At 49.6% G+C, this 15,073-nt stretch overlaps 1 non-coding gene across 1 annotated transcript; it reads left to right on the top strand.

Annotated features, from left to right (window-relative positions):
* The first annotated feature begins 13,363 nt into the window (after positions 1–13,363).
* On the top strand, positions 13,364–13,527 carry LOC142427200 (U1 spliceosomal RNA). The gene has a single exon (XR_012780011.1). It is a non-coding gene; the product is annotated as a U1 spliceosomal RNA (small nuclear RNA).
* Positions 13,528–15,073: the final 1,546 nt, after the last annotated feature.

The following is a 15,073-nucleotide window of genomic DNA, read 5'->3' as shown; positions in this document are numbered from 1 at the left end:
TAAGAGATGAACAGCATCCTCAGTAAGAGTGGGCTTTATGGGGCATCAAGGCATTCTTTTCATTGCTGATTTCCTTGTTAAAATCACTGACGTTTGAATTCTGTGACTGTCTTTAGAAAGCATTGAAGTCTGATGAATCCAGTTAGAGGATTGTATTCCTCCCTTCTTTCATCTTCTCTCTGCTTCTTTCCTTCACCACCCCCACCACCCCTTTTCCCTTCTCCACCCCCCACCTTCCTAGCGCCACCTCTTCGTCTTCCTCGCCTCCTTCTTGTTCTTGGAACACTAAATGTTTTCCACTCCCTGGAATCAAGGAGCCCTGGCGCTGGTGCTGGCTCTGCCAGCTGCTGTCGGGGTGATTGGGCCGTGTGTGTGTGTGTGTGTGTGTGTGTGTGTACCTTGACCTCTGTGTGCGCTTCTGCAGTCGTGTGTCTGCGCACCAGCAGGAATCTTCCCAAATACCAGCCCAGCTCTGCTACCAAGTCACTGTCCAGCTAAGTGCAGGGAGCGGCAGCGTTTCTAACGCAGCGGTCGCAAATGGACTGGGGCGATGATTGTACAGCCTTGTTTAATATGCTTGAACTACGGATTATGCGATATGTGAACCATTTCCAACAAAACTGCTAGAAACAAATCAAAAGGAGATTCCAAGAGAGAGAAAATAATATTGAAAATGGGTCAACAAAGCAGTGACCTTGAGGCTTGAGCTCGTCACGACCTCCCCTGGGTGGTGAGCTCACAGACTGCTGGACGCCACCCAGAGTCCCTGATTCCGGAGGTCTGGGGTAGAGCCCGGATCTTTGGCCTTTCCAGCAGGTTTCTTTCTGGGCCGTGTAGGGGGCTGCGTGCTGAGCTGCCAGTGGTTTGAAACCACCTGGGTCCCAGGAGAAAGATGAGGGCAATCTACTCCCAGTGAGATTTAAAGTCTTGGAAACCCAGTGGGGCAGTCCTGTCCTGTCCTATCAGGTCCCTACCAGGTGGAATCGACTCAGTGACATGAGGGCGAATCCTGCAGTTCTACTCGATCCTCTGAGTCAGAATTGAGTTGACGCCCAGGCTTTCTTTTTAATTGTTCTCTCTCTCCAGGCTTTATGACATGTAAAATTCTATCTTTTAGATCTTCTTAGATGACCCACTTCAGTCAGGCTTTGTTGTTGCGTGCAGCTGAAAGCATCCTACTTAGCACAGAATCCGGTGGTGCTTTGATTTAGACTTATATTAAAAGGATCCTTACGCAGATCTTTAAAAATAATAATATATAATCTGGGGGTGTAGCCAGCCAGCCACCCAGCCAGCCAGCCAACTGGTTGTTGTTGAGTAAATTCTGACTCATGGTAGCCTTCTGTGTCAGGAGCGATTAAAAAAAATCGTGGGAAAATGAAACAAAGAGGTTTTGGAATTTTTCTGTGAACTTTTGAGAGTGCCCTTGTATTTGTATCAGGAGCCGTGGTTGCGTAGTGGTGACGCTCTGGGCTGCGATTCGCATGGTCCACAGTTTGAAACCACCATTCGCTCTCTGGGAGAAAGAGGAGGCTTTCGACTCCAGTGAATCGTTACTGTCTCCGAAACTCCCAGGAGCAGTTCTGCCCAGTCCCATGGGGTCACTCTGAGTCAACAACTCGGTGGCAGTGAGTATGGTTTGGGTTTGTCTTTTTATTGACATGAAACATACATCCAGAAAAAAATGCATAAAGTCCCAATTTTAGCTTGATGGACACTCAGAAAGTAAACAGCACAGCGAAGAGACAGCTTAATAGCACTTGAAAATCATCTCTGTGCCTCCTTTTACTAGAACAAAATGGGTGTGCTTTAGGAGGAAGTGTACAAGGTACAGTCTTTCCCTGTTGGACAGTTGCACGTGGTGGGGCAGCTCTTGGCTTCAGTCCCCACAATATCAACCCTCTCCCCATCTCCGCCCTGGGTTCCCTGCTGTCTTTAGTCCAGATTGTCTAGCCCTTCCTGCCTTCTTATCTTTGCTTGTAGGCAAATCCTTCCCCCTTTATATCCATATAATTGATTGTTATAAGGAGTACATTCCTCTGAGTGTTGTGAGGAGCCCTGGTGGTGTAGTGGTGATGCATTGGGCTGCTAACCACAAGGTTAGAGGTTTGAAACCACCAGCAGCCCCACAGGACAAAGATGAGGCTTTCTATTCCTGTCAAGAATTAGTCTCAGAAACCCACAAGGGCAATTCTACCCTGGCCGATAGGGTCGCTGTGAGTCAGCATTGACTCAATGGCAGCGAGCTTGGGTTGGTTTGAAGTGTGTTGTTAGTCATGGAATGGGCACATCGGTTGTTTGGTTAAGAGGCAGTCTCTGGGGATGGCTCGGGGCTACAGGCTGAGGAGTTCCTCTAGTGTCTAGTACACCAGTAAATTTGGTCTTTTTTGTGTATTTAATTTTAGGGTGCCCATTTTCTCCCCCTCTTCCAAGGCCCCCTGTTTTGATCACAGCCAGAACAGGGAGTTGCGACTTTCCTACCCCAGCTTGCTCTGGGCTCAGGTTCACGGAGGTTGGTTTCTGTGACCCAGTATGTCTTTGGACGCAGTGCCTGCGTGGGTCTCTCGTTTTCTTTGCTCTCTTCGCTCTGGATGGGACGAGACCATCTGGATGGCCATGCCGCCCTCTTTGAGTCCCTGGCCTCTCCCTAAAGGTAATCCCTTGACTTACTTACTGGTTCGTGGGAGCTGCTTTTGAACTTTCTATCAACGGAATCATACAACGTGTACTCACACCTAGCTTCTTGGGCTCCTTATTGTATCTGTGAGATTCATCTAATCTGTTGCATGTATCAGTTGATTTTTGATCACAATATACATTGTACAACATTGTACAACATACCACCACTACTGTGAATGGATATCCAAGCCTTTTCTAGGTTGTGCTATATACTGTTTACTGCTATAAATATTCTTGCCCGTGGGTTTTGACGCGCATATACCTAGGGGCTAGATTCACGGAGTGTGGTGGGCGTGTGATCTGCGCTGTTGCCAGGTGTGGTTGAGCTGACTTCCACGTGACGGAGAAACTGCTCGCTGCTCCCAGAGGCCCTGCAGCAGAAAAGACCGTATGTGATTTTTCACTCAGCCCTTAGAAAGCCCCTGAGTCACCAAGCCATGTTCACACCGGTCTTCCACCCAGATGAGACTAGATTTCAGAATTTCCATAAAAGAAAGCAGTATAGAGTTGAAGGAGGACTTTTTTTTTTTTTTTTGACGACAGATGGTCTCTAAAAGGTAAGTTTCAGGTGCGAGCATTTGATGCACAAAGCCGCCATAACTTAACCACAGGGATGAAATCTCTGATACTCACCTTTTCTTATCCAGGAAGCCTGGATGCTGAGGGAAAAGCCTTGAACCTGTGACTTGGGCCAATGGCCTACCTGTTCTCAGTAGAAAACAAACAAAAGCAAGCCACTACAAGATTACAACTTGGGGTCTCTGTAATGGAAGTCTTGAGACGGGGTCATGAATAGATCTTTTATCTCAAGGGGTAGTAGTCATGATCCTGAATTCAGTAGCAAAAAAAAAAAAATAGGTCTTCACGTTAAATAATTGATCAACTATAGATTTATATGTGTGTATCCGGAAACACTGCAGGTCACACATGGGTTGATGGTGTTGAAGCCACACCAACAATAAGTTAAGGGAAAGAACCACAGCTACTGTAAACCTTGACCAACTCAAGACTGACGGATAACACGCTGTCCTGTTCAAAAGCCCTGGGGATCCTGACTCCGGGCTAGTGCGGTCAGGAGGTCCTCTGCAGGCTGGCGGGTCTGCCCAGCAGCCAGATGGCTTAGCAGGCCCTGGCCTGGACATCCCTGGCGAGCCCTGGGGATGTACTAATGTAAGCAGATGCATATGAAATCAAAGTAATCTTTAATGACCTTCATAGGAGGTTCCTAGTCACTTTAACCATATAAAAAATATCAAACTCTTTGTAGTTGTTCATCATGGAGTCGGCCTTTAAGAGCCAAGAAAGGACTCCTACATTTGAACTAGTTCCTGGCCTGGCAGGGGACACACTCCTGGCCCGATAGTGGGGTGTGAACTTAGCTGAAAACTGTGCACTAGGAGAGTAAAATGGGAGCAGAGGCCCAGTGCTCCTGTGTAGATACGATCCTCCACCTCCAGGGCCCACGTCGTATCAGATGGGGGCGTGGGGGGTGGCAAGAGGTTCACTGAAGCCACAGCCGCAGAGGGGAGGATGAGCCCTGGGCTGCAGACCCCCAGCTATGGGCAAACTGGGAGAGTTGGGTTGAGGCTAAGGATGTGAAGTGATCAGTTACTGAAGTGTGTCGGGGAAGGGGGTTTGTAGATGGTCTACGTTGGGGGAGGTGCTTTCAAGACTTAGTCTGATGATGTGTAGTCTTCTCGTTCAGCACAGCAGGAGTTCCAATAACCCCCAGGACTCAGGCGCACACTTAATGTTGAGTCCCCCTCACTCGACGATCAGTAAGCCGGACATTGATTTATAGCTAAGGCCAGTTTCTGTGCATGCTGCTCGGTTCCAAACACACACTTCAAAGCTCTGCATGATGTTCGGAGCCGTGCAGAGATAGAAAACCCACAGCGATGGGGTCCTGTCATTTGTGAGTTCAGTGACTTACACAATTTGAGTCCCCCTTGAAGGGTTGGCGGCCCACAAGTCTTGTGTATTTCTTGAAGCAAAGGTTGTCTTCGGATGCCTAGGTGTCTAACTCTCTCTCACTTCCAGCGACTTAATCTGTTTTTTCATGCATCTCCACTTCGCTTTTGTCAGCCCTCAACAGCTAAGCCTGGCTCGAAACAGATTTCTGGATGATGATATATGTTTTTTTAGACGCGTGTTTCTCTGCGGGTGCGGGTTGCTTATAAAGATAGTTGCCCATCCGGAACTCCTGCAGGCCATCAGAAGATAGAATTAGACATGAGCCCCCCCTTTTGTGGGCTCCCCATGAAAATATTAACTAGGACGGAGGCCCGAGCAAAGCGCTACGAACACACATCTTTGTAGTTGTGTTTTTTCCACCGGATCCTGCGGCTCGGTCTTCATTGTGTGGGAATATTTTTACAGATGTGTTTATGGGGTAGGCACACCTGTGGTTTGGTTTCTGTCAGCTACCAGAGGGCTTGGATTTCCTATCTCGTGTGTTAACTAGCTGGCACGAACCTGTCACAGACCTGTCTGTAGCCAGCGACAGAAGGCCACCGGAACCTGAGGACATGTCCGGGGCGTGGAAGCTCTGTGACTGACTGGGGCTCGGAACAAAATGATGGACACACTCAGGAGGTCTCCTTCGGTCTCCCCCGGTTTATGTTGTTGGCGATGCCGTTCCTCTCTGCTCCGGGTGCTGCTAAGGGATGCCCGACCAAACTCCAGCCGTTCACATCCCAACCTGGTGCCATGTCACTGCGGCCTTGTTCCTTGGGGCCAAGCCCATTCCGACTCCCGGGGACCCCAAGTGTGCAGCGTTGAACTGCTACATCGTAGAATGGATTTCTTTTGGGAGCAAAGGACCACAGGGCCTCTCGGTGGGTTCAAACCCCTCACCTTTTGGCGAGTAGCCAAGGGCTTCACCGTTGGTGCTTCTCAGAGACGCCTGCGATGGCATTAGAAGTGCTGAGCATCTCACAGTGATGCTTTTTCTACTTCTGCGACACTGGGTCTTTCAAGTAGAGCCGCTTTCTACTGTGAGGGCCGGCGGGGATGCGAATCTAACTGTGGTCACGACTTCAATGTCTTCACCCACCCACATGTCTTGGGGGGCTTCCTGGGGCTTGGCTGAAAGATGGACTAGCATGGGAGGCAGTCTGCTGGGAAGGACAGGTGGGAACAGGAATGTCTGGAGTTGGGAGCGAGAAGGCGGAGAATGACCGGCTCTGCAGCTACTGCAGAGGAGGCACCGAAGGCCTCCGACCACTCGACCGTCGCTCGGAGAGTCAGCGCCTTTGTAGGACACGCCTCGAGGCAGAGAGCGTTCTGGGACTAAGGACTCTTGGGGAAAGCCTCCCCCTTATCCTTCTGACACACCCGGGCATTTCACGGCCACAGTGGCAAGGGGGCCTTTGTAACGGAAGGAAGAGAGAACTTCGAGCTCAGCACCCAGGGCCACTCGTCCCTTCTCCACAAGGACTTCCCGTGGAAGGCAGGTGGCCCGTGTCCTTCCCTCGGGGAGCTCACTGCTGCAGGGGCTGGTTGCCGTTGGAGAAGGAGCGAAGGAGGAGGTGTGGCCATGTCTGTATTCCCCCAGGGTCCGGATACCATCACCCGAGTGACTCCCCTTGGCTGGGTCTTATTGCGTGCGTTGCACGGCAGGTCCTTCTCTTGGAGCCCCGGCGATGGAGCCTTCTGCTCGGCTCTCACCACACTCGAACGGCCAGGCCTCCAAGAAAGATGATGAATTAATCAGTGTTATTGACTGGCTAAGAGGCTGCGCAGTTCATCTCGCCCAGTCCAGACATTCTCTCCAGGGAGCGGAAAGGGCTCGTGCACAGAGCAAAGTGCAGAGCGAATGGATTGCCAAGCGTGCAGCTCATCACACACATTGCCCGCCCCCCCCCTTTTGGGGTAAATTAAACAGACTTTCTTTTCGTTTTGCCACATGTCCCACCAAGCCTAGAAATTAGCTGAGAAGATGGGTCAGCGAGGCAGGTGTCCGACCGCTTTCAAAGTCCACGATCTCACCTGTGGAGATACTCATCAGGCAGCTAAGCCCACCCACGACCCAAGAGGAGCCGTCCTTTCAGCTCGCGGGCTGACTGGTTCCCCTGGTCGTCCCTCCCACCGCCCCCTCGCAGCCAGTGTCTCCGCTCGGCCGTCCTCGGCACCCACAGCGGTGCTAACCCATCCTGAACTCCTTTTCTTCCCACGTCTGCTGGGACGTTCCATGGTCAAAGGCCATAGGCCAGGAGTGATTTTCCAGAGGGAAAGAGACTCTTAGCTGGAAATCTATACGCAGAGTAAGAGTCTGTCTCTTGTTGGGAGTCTGTAGATGTATTTAGGGCCCATCGCTCACCTTCCCCCCTTTCCCTTTCCCCCCTAAACCCAATTCCACCCCCTCATCCCAGCCTATCACCCTGGGTCATCGTAGAGCGGAAGGGATAAGTTGGGTAAGGGGGAACCTTCCCGCACACATAACTCGTTTTGACCTTGTTTTCTTCTGTGTGTGTGTGTGTGTGTGTGTGTGTACTTCTTCATTCCCTTTGCATGTACCTCTAATTGATCTTGAAAAGAAGGGACAGTTAAAGAAGACGTTAAGGTGAGATGGAGCCATAACTTCAGCTGGAGACTTTTATTAAGTATGGCAAAGTTCCCTGGGCTGCGCTGAAATTGTTTATTGATTTTGGCATGGCTGGGTGCTCGGGAGTAATCGCCCAGAATGCCGCTAGAGAGAGCATCTCGTTAGCTCACTCTCAGCATCTCCTCAGCACGCGCTCCCTTCAATCTGGAGCTTGCCTCTTTAACCTGTAAATAAACACTCCCCCCCACCCCCCCGTTAACTCCTGAGGTGCCTCTGCCAGGGCCAGAGCTCCTCCTGCCCTGACTGTGCTTCATTTAAAGACTTGTCAGTTGGCATCAAGCCCGGGCACAATAGAATGAAACACTGCCGGGTCCTGTGCCATCCCCATGATTGGTTGTGGCTTTGACCTTTGTGGTTCAAGGGTTGTCTTAGAGGAAGCAGGTCTCCAGGGCTTGCTTCCTAGTCTGGACGCGACACTGAAAACCATCCAGCGTCACCGCAACACAAAAGTCACCACAGACGGACCGTGGTCACTGTGTCTGGGCTGTCCCGGCCAGGAATCCAACCTGAGCCTTCTACCTGGAAGGTCGGAATTCTTTCACTGAACCACCCAAAATGCCCTTGTTGTTGTTCTGCATGAAGCACCAAGAGAAAGGCTGCTGCCCAGCAGTTGGTCCTACTGTGTGTCGGGGTAGGGGGTGGGAGGTGTGTGTGTGGGGGGGGGTGCAGCTCTACAGGAGGAATGTGCACAAGATGGCGGGCTCCAGGCCCACCCACACACAGGAGGAGTAATCGGGGATCGGAGAGGGAAGAGAGCAAGGTGTGGCTTCCCCCGGTGCAACCTTAGTCCAGAGACGGTTGGGGTCCCTCCTGAGGTCCAAAGCTGGGGATGTGGAGGAGCTGATGGTTACTTGCACGGATACATTTAAGGCGAGGACAGCGGTGCTCCACCTTCCTCAGGCTGCGACCCTTTCATACAGTTCCTCATGTGGTGGTGACCCCCAACCATCAAATTAGTTTTATTGCTACGTCCTAACTGTAATCTTGCTGCTGTTATGCATCGGGCGACTCTTGTGAAGGGTCGTTCAACCCCCAATGCGGTTGCGATCCACAGGTTGAGAACTGCTGGTCTTGGACACCCAATATAATCACTGCCGTGTGGCTGTTCTTTCCTTGGCTTTTGAGAGATTCCTGCGATTGCCAGGCCCCAGCCTTTCCAGCTCGGTGGAGGTGTTGCAATCAGCTTCCGAAATATGCCTCCAAAATAGCCATGCCACCCAGGACTTGGGGCGGGGTCTTATGCCAGGGTCCTTTGGAGCTAGTAGCTCTGTGAGCGCCTGCTGTCTACGGTTGTCCCCTCTCCAGGTAGCTCTAAGAGGTCTCCTTGAAGACTCTGGTGTGATGTTTACTGTGAATCCCTCCATAAAGATTCCCCCCCCACACACCCTATAGTAACTACCGTATATACTTGAGTATAAGCGGACCCAAATATCAGCGAGGCACCTAATTTTACCACAAAACTGCATTAAAAATGTGCTGGCCAACTTGGCTTATACTCGAGCATATATAGTATTTTCTCCTGAGGTCAAGGAAGGGGCCTGCTTCTTCACTCCACAGGGGGGTTCATCACCCCCCCCCCACTCTGAGTTACAGAGTCCAAAGTTGTGTGGAACCCATTGCTTTCTACAATGCCCCTCCCCCCTCCTCCAGTGTGAATATTGTGCCAACAGTGCCCCATTCGACTGGCCGAGGAAGAAGAGAGTAGGTGCCACTGGAATGAAGTGGACCAGAGGTCAACTCTGTTTCTGACAAACCTCAAGCCTTTTGAACCGAGGGTGGTGGCTTCCGTGACTCCAGAAACGACTCGATTCCACAACATGCTGGCAAACTGTGGTGTTTGAGCAATCTGTAGACCTAATTTGACTCATGTTGCAGACGGTACTAGGAGGAACCACACGGTTGTCTTTGGAAAGCAGAACATGTGCGGGGAAGTTTTCAGGCACCGAGCAAACTGTACCCAAATCCCAACATCATCCTGAACCAGATCCCCAGTGCAGTCTTTGAACCTTCATAAGTCAAAGTTTCCTCCAGAAAAAAGAGAGGCGAGAGAGAGAAAGAAGACCCCACAGACCAGGGGTGAACATGCTCTTTTCTGTCAAGGACCAACTGGAAAACTTTTTTTTTTTTTGGCCGTATGGCCTCCATTGCCTTGACTCGATTCTACCAGCAGATCCAAACGGCCACAGGCAGTCCCTGAGCGGATGGGCATGGCTGTATTCCAGTGAAACTTCATTCACCCCAACAGGCTGTGGTTGGGTTTGGCAGACCTTGTGACAATAATAGGCCTTTCACTGATCCCAGAAAAACTGGCCAATACGCTGACTTATTCAGCAAACTGGTTTGGTCAGTATGTAAAACTTGTGTTCTTGTTTGTTTGCTTTTAATCTTCTTAAAAATTCACCCAGGGTATTGATCGGCATCCATTCCACCTTTTACAGTTAATTTCTTCTTCTCCCGGAGATTGCTTCTACAGACCCCATCCTAAACCCTCCCAGGCCAGAGTCTCCGATTCGGTGTTGGGGAGACCTCCGTCTTCCATTCCGTTCCATCCCAGACTCTGCCTTCCAGAGAATTTAGGATTCCTGTTAGAATTCCCCAGTCTGCTGCCTCCATTGGAAAGAGTTATTTTTGCCCTATCCTGACCTCGGCTGGAACAACAATAAAATGGGGATTGGGAGATTCATGACACAAATCAATAGGTTATCCCAACAGACGTGATCTTTGAAGCTGTTTTTTTTTTTTCTCGGACACTTGCAGCAGTGACAAAGATAAATAGCGACTTCCTCACACTGCCATCCGGGCAGCACATGGCGCCTCGGGTCACGGCCTGACCCCTGGCCTGCGTGAGCTGCAGGTTGGGCAGGATGAGGAAGAGGATGGAACCAAGAGTCTGGTCATGAAAAGAGGAAATGAGAGAAGCCAAAGGCTGACTGATGCCTGTTTCCATGTCTGGTGTTGGCAACACTGGCTTTCTGCTTGCTTTGCTCGTTCATTTTTTTTCTCATTCCCTCATTTTACATTCATTCCATAAACGTTAACTGAGGACCTACTGTGTACAGGACGCTGGCTTCGTGAGAGAAGCCTTTCTTTTGCTAGAGTACACTTCTGAGCAAAATGGGCTTGAGAAATGATGTCTAGGGCTGATTCCAGTGCTCTGGGGAAGGAGGGCAGGATGTAATTGCCTGCCTTCCTCTGCCACCTTCGCAGGACCCTAATTAGCAGGAGAGAGGTAAAGAACAGGCAGAGTAGACAAGGAGAGCCTGCTGCCTCTCATGTGCCTGCGCCGGCCAGCAGCGGTGCTAGCCGTGATGGTACATGCGAGGCTGGTAGTGGGGTACAGGAGTGGGGTGCAGGAGTGGTGGTTCCAGTTAGGGATTGCAGTGGTGGTACTGTTAGTTGTGATAGGAGTAACTAACAAAGTATCAATCCATGGACCTATGAGAGTCACATTTTAGCTCATTTTTATAAAAATACGGTAAGCACACGCGGTAAGCTTATCCTTTTATGCCGTGTATGATACACACTTTCAACAAGATGGAGAGGGTTTTGGTACTTGCCGTTACCCACAGGCTGTGCCAGAGCTGGGGCAGGAGCCAGGTGGTTAGGCATGTCTCACACTGTTCCATCATCACCTGTTGACTTTCCCGTTTCCTCAGCTCGCCTGTGAGCCGGCTGGTGGCACGAACGTTTGCTATCACGAAGGCCAGACAGCACAGAGCACGGCACCAAACACTGAGTAGTGCAGTGAATGGCTCGACCCCTCAGACGTTGCCTACACCCCCGAGACCCCACACCAGCCCCTCTCCCAATTGTTACACAAGTCCCCCGACGTCTAGCACTCTGGGTGTTGTGTCTCTCTCTGGGTCCCAGTGAGCTTCTCTTTGTGTCTGTGAGATTCATCCACACCACTGGTTGTAGCTGTAATTCATTGGTTTGTCTAGTCTGTTGGGGATGGACAAGGGGTACTTACTGGCCAGGGGGAATCATGGAGAGTGCTTCTATCAACATATGTATCCATGTCTCCTGGTAGTCTGTGCACATTCTTCTGCTGGGTGGGGCAGAGGATGGAACTTCCAGGTCAAAGTATGTGTCTGTGTTTGGCTTTGGCTCTACCAGTGTCGCCTCCCACCAGCCGAGGATGTGAGTCCTTGCTGGTCATGCCGCCCTAACCACAGGGGTCTGTCTCTAGGGGCTTCAGATAGGTGTCCGATACTGGCAGATTCAAGCAGACCGTGCTCCACGGGAGTTCCAATTGGTGGTTTTCTGGGACTAGACCGCCAGGTCTTTCTCTTGCGGTGCCTCTGGGTAGGCTCCAACCAGCAACCTTTGGGTTCACAGTGGAGTGCAGGGACTGTTAGCATCACTCAGGGATTCCTGAATGTAGGATAAAATATCCTGGGGCAATACAGTAAAGCTTCTAACTGAAAAGTCAGCCGTTCAAAGCCATCAGCCACTCTGAGAAAGAATGTCCTAGAGCAGTGGTTCTCAACTGTCCTAATGCCGTGACCCTTTCATACAGTTCCTCATGTTGTGGTGACCCCCCCCCCCATGAAATTATTTTTGTTGCTACTTCATCACTGTCATTTTGTTACCGTTATGCATCGGGCGACCCCTGTGAAAGGGTCATTCGACCCCCCAAGGGGTTGCGACACACAGGTTGAGAACCGCTGTCCTATAAGGTCACTGTGGGTTGTCCTGTAGGTCAACTGTGCGTTGGAATCCACTTGGCAGCATACAACAATAACAAGCTATCCGAATCTAAATTTGCATCACTCTGCGTGGCCTAGTGGTTACCCATTGAGTTGTGATTATCATGGTCAGCGATTCAAAACCACCAGCTGCTCCCAGGGAGAAAGGCAGGGCTTTCTACTCAAGTATAAAGTTAGAGTCTCAGAAACTCTCGGGGGAAGTTCTACCCTGTCCTGTAGGGTTGCTATGAATTGGCATCGACCCAATGGCAGTGAGTCTGGTTAGTAATAAGGTCAACGTGTCCACCATGATTGACTCTGGGTTCTCTTTTTGAAAAGCCCATTCTAGTTTGTTGCCCATATTTATCTGGTTTCCATGTTTGCCTTAAAAAAAAAACAACAACACCCCAAACCTGATTTTTGTTATTAATGTTTTTAGGTGCCGACAGGTTCGTGCCAGCTCACAGCGATCCTACCTACAACCCAATGAAACACCGCCTGGTTCTACACGGTCCTCGTTGAGCCCATTGTTACAGCCACTGTGTCCATCCATCTCCTCTTTTTCGCTAACTCTCTTCGCTACCAAGCATGATGCCTTTGTTGAGAGCGCAGCCCCTCCTCATAACCTGCCCCAAGTACACGAGATGAGCTCTTGCCATCCTTGCTTCTAAGGAGCAATTCGGAGCACTTTATCCAAGACAGGTATGTTCATTCTTCCCAACGTTTTATATTAGGAATACAAGTCCCTCGCTGGCTATATGTTTAGCAAATAGTTTTTTGTTGTTTGTTTGATGGACTGTCATTGTTGTTAGGCTCCATCCCGTCGGCTCTGGCCCAGAGAGACCCTATGCACCAAAGAACAAAAAAAGAAGCACCAGGCAGCTTGATGCCATTCTTACAGTTGTTCCTGTACCCGAGCGCATTGGGGCAGCCACTGTGTCACTCCATCCCGTGGAGGGTCTTCCCCTCCTTGGCTGCCCTTCCACCTTACCAAGCATGATGTCCTTCCCCAGGGCTGGTTTCTCCTGGTAACCCGTCCAAAGTATAGAAGACGACGTTGTCTTGCCGTCCTTGCCTCTAAGGAGCACTCTGGCCTTACTTCTTCCCACACAGATTGGTTTGACCTATCCCTTCTTGTGACCCTTTTCTGAGGGGATGTCCAATTGTTGTAGATGAGCTTTGGGTCTCCATTCTGACCCCTCATTTGCATCTTCTGATGCCTGATACCTGATCCCATCGACACCTTGTGATCACATAGGTTGGTGTGCTTCTTCCATGTGGATTTGTTGCTTTCCTGATAGATGGCTGCTTGTTTAACTTCAAGCCTTTAAGACCCCAGACCAGTGGTTCTCAACCTTCCTAATGCCACGACCCTTTAATACAGTTCCTCATATTTACGTGGCAGGGGAGATACCATGATCACGAAGGTGGCTTTCCCAGGGCGAGGTCCACCCATTGCATTCAGGATATGCTGACCCCTGCGATTTCCCCAAATGTGGGGAACTCGACTGCATAATTTGTGGGAGTGGGGGACTGCGTTCGTGCTATCCCCTGTAAAAAAATAAAGTCCCTCATGTTGTGGTGACCCCCAACCATACATTATTTTTGTTGCTACTTCATAACTGTCATTTTGCTACTGTTATGAATTGGTGACCCTGTGAAAGGGTTGATTAATGACTCCCAAAGAGGTCGTGTCCCACAGGTTGACAACCGCTGCTCTAGATGCTATATCTTTTGATAGCTGGGCACCATCACCTTTCTTCACCACCTTTGCTTATGCACCTGCTTTGTCTTACGTGATGCTGTCAGGAAGGTGAGCATCACAGAATGCCAGGTTATTAGAACAAATTGTTCTTGCATTGATGGAGGAAGTGAGTAGAGGCCCGATGTCTGTCTGCTACTGTAATACTCAACATAAAAATATATGCACGTAGACCTATATCCCTATCATTATAAATTAATACATTTAAATATGTATATGCCTATATTTATTCCTCTATAAACGTCTTCTGCCTTCTGGTGCAGGTTACAGGTATTTTTGTTGGGGATGTAAGACCTCGTTGTTGTTAGCTGCCCTCCAGTCAGCCCCTGGCTCATCTCCATGTTACAGAGTAGAACTGAGCTCCACAAGGCTTTCTTGATTGTAATCTTTTTTTAAAAAATAATTTTATTGGGGGTTAGTACAACTCTTATCACAATCTATATATCCATCTATTGTGTCAAGCACATTTATACATTTGTTTCCATCATCATGCTCAAAAACATTTTCTTTCTACTTGAGCCCTTGGTATCATCAGTTCCTCGTTTTTTCCGTTCCCTCCCTCCCTCACAAACCCTTGATAATTTATATATTATTTTTTCATGTCTTACACTGACCGATGTCTCTCTTCACCCACTTTTCTGTTATCCATTCCCCAGGGCCGGGATTATATGTAGATCATTATAATCTGTTCTGCCTTTCTTGCCCCACCTTTCCCTTACTCTCCAGTTGTTGCTACTCTCTCATTATTGGTCCTGAGGTGTTTATCTGTCCTGGATTCCCTGTGTTTCCAGTTCCTATCTGTACCAGTGTACATCCTCTAATCTAGCTGGATCTGTAAGGTAGAATTGGGATCATGATAGTCAGGGGGGGGGGCGTGAGGAAGAATTAAAGAACTAGAGGAAAGTTGTATGTTTCATCGGTGCTATACTGCACCCTGACTGGCTCAGCTCCTCCCCACAACCCTTCTGTAAGGGGATGTCCAGTTGTCTACAGATGGGCTATGGGTCTCCACTTTGCACTCCCCCACATTCACAATCATGTGATTTTTTTTTGTTCTGGGTCTTTGATGCCTGATACCTGATTCTATCGACACTTCGCGATCACACAAGCTGGTATGATTCTTCCATGTGGGCTTCATTGCTTCTCAGCTAGATGGCCGCTTGTTTATCTTCAAACCTTTAAGACCACAGATGCTATATCTTTTGATAGCCGGACACCATCAGCTTTCTTCACCACATTTGCTTATGCACTTGTTTCATCTTCAGCGGTCATGTTGGGAAGGTGAGCATCATGGAATGCCAGGTAATTAGAACAAAATGTTCTTGTGTTGAGGGAGTA

The sequence above is a fragment of the Tenrec ecaudatus genome, chromosome 14 (assembly GCF_050624435.1).
Source record: "Tenrec ecaudatus isolate mTenEca1 chromosome 14, mTenEca1.hap1, whole genome shotgun sequence".
Classification (NCBI taxonomy): Eukaryota; Metazoa; Chordata; class Mammalia; order Afrosoricida; family Tenrecidae; genus Tenrec; species Tenrec ecaudatus.
The sequence above is the reverse complement of the archived record's forward strand: the minus strand, read 5'-3'. Positions and strand labels throughout refer to the sequence as shown.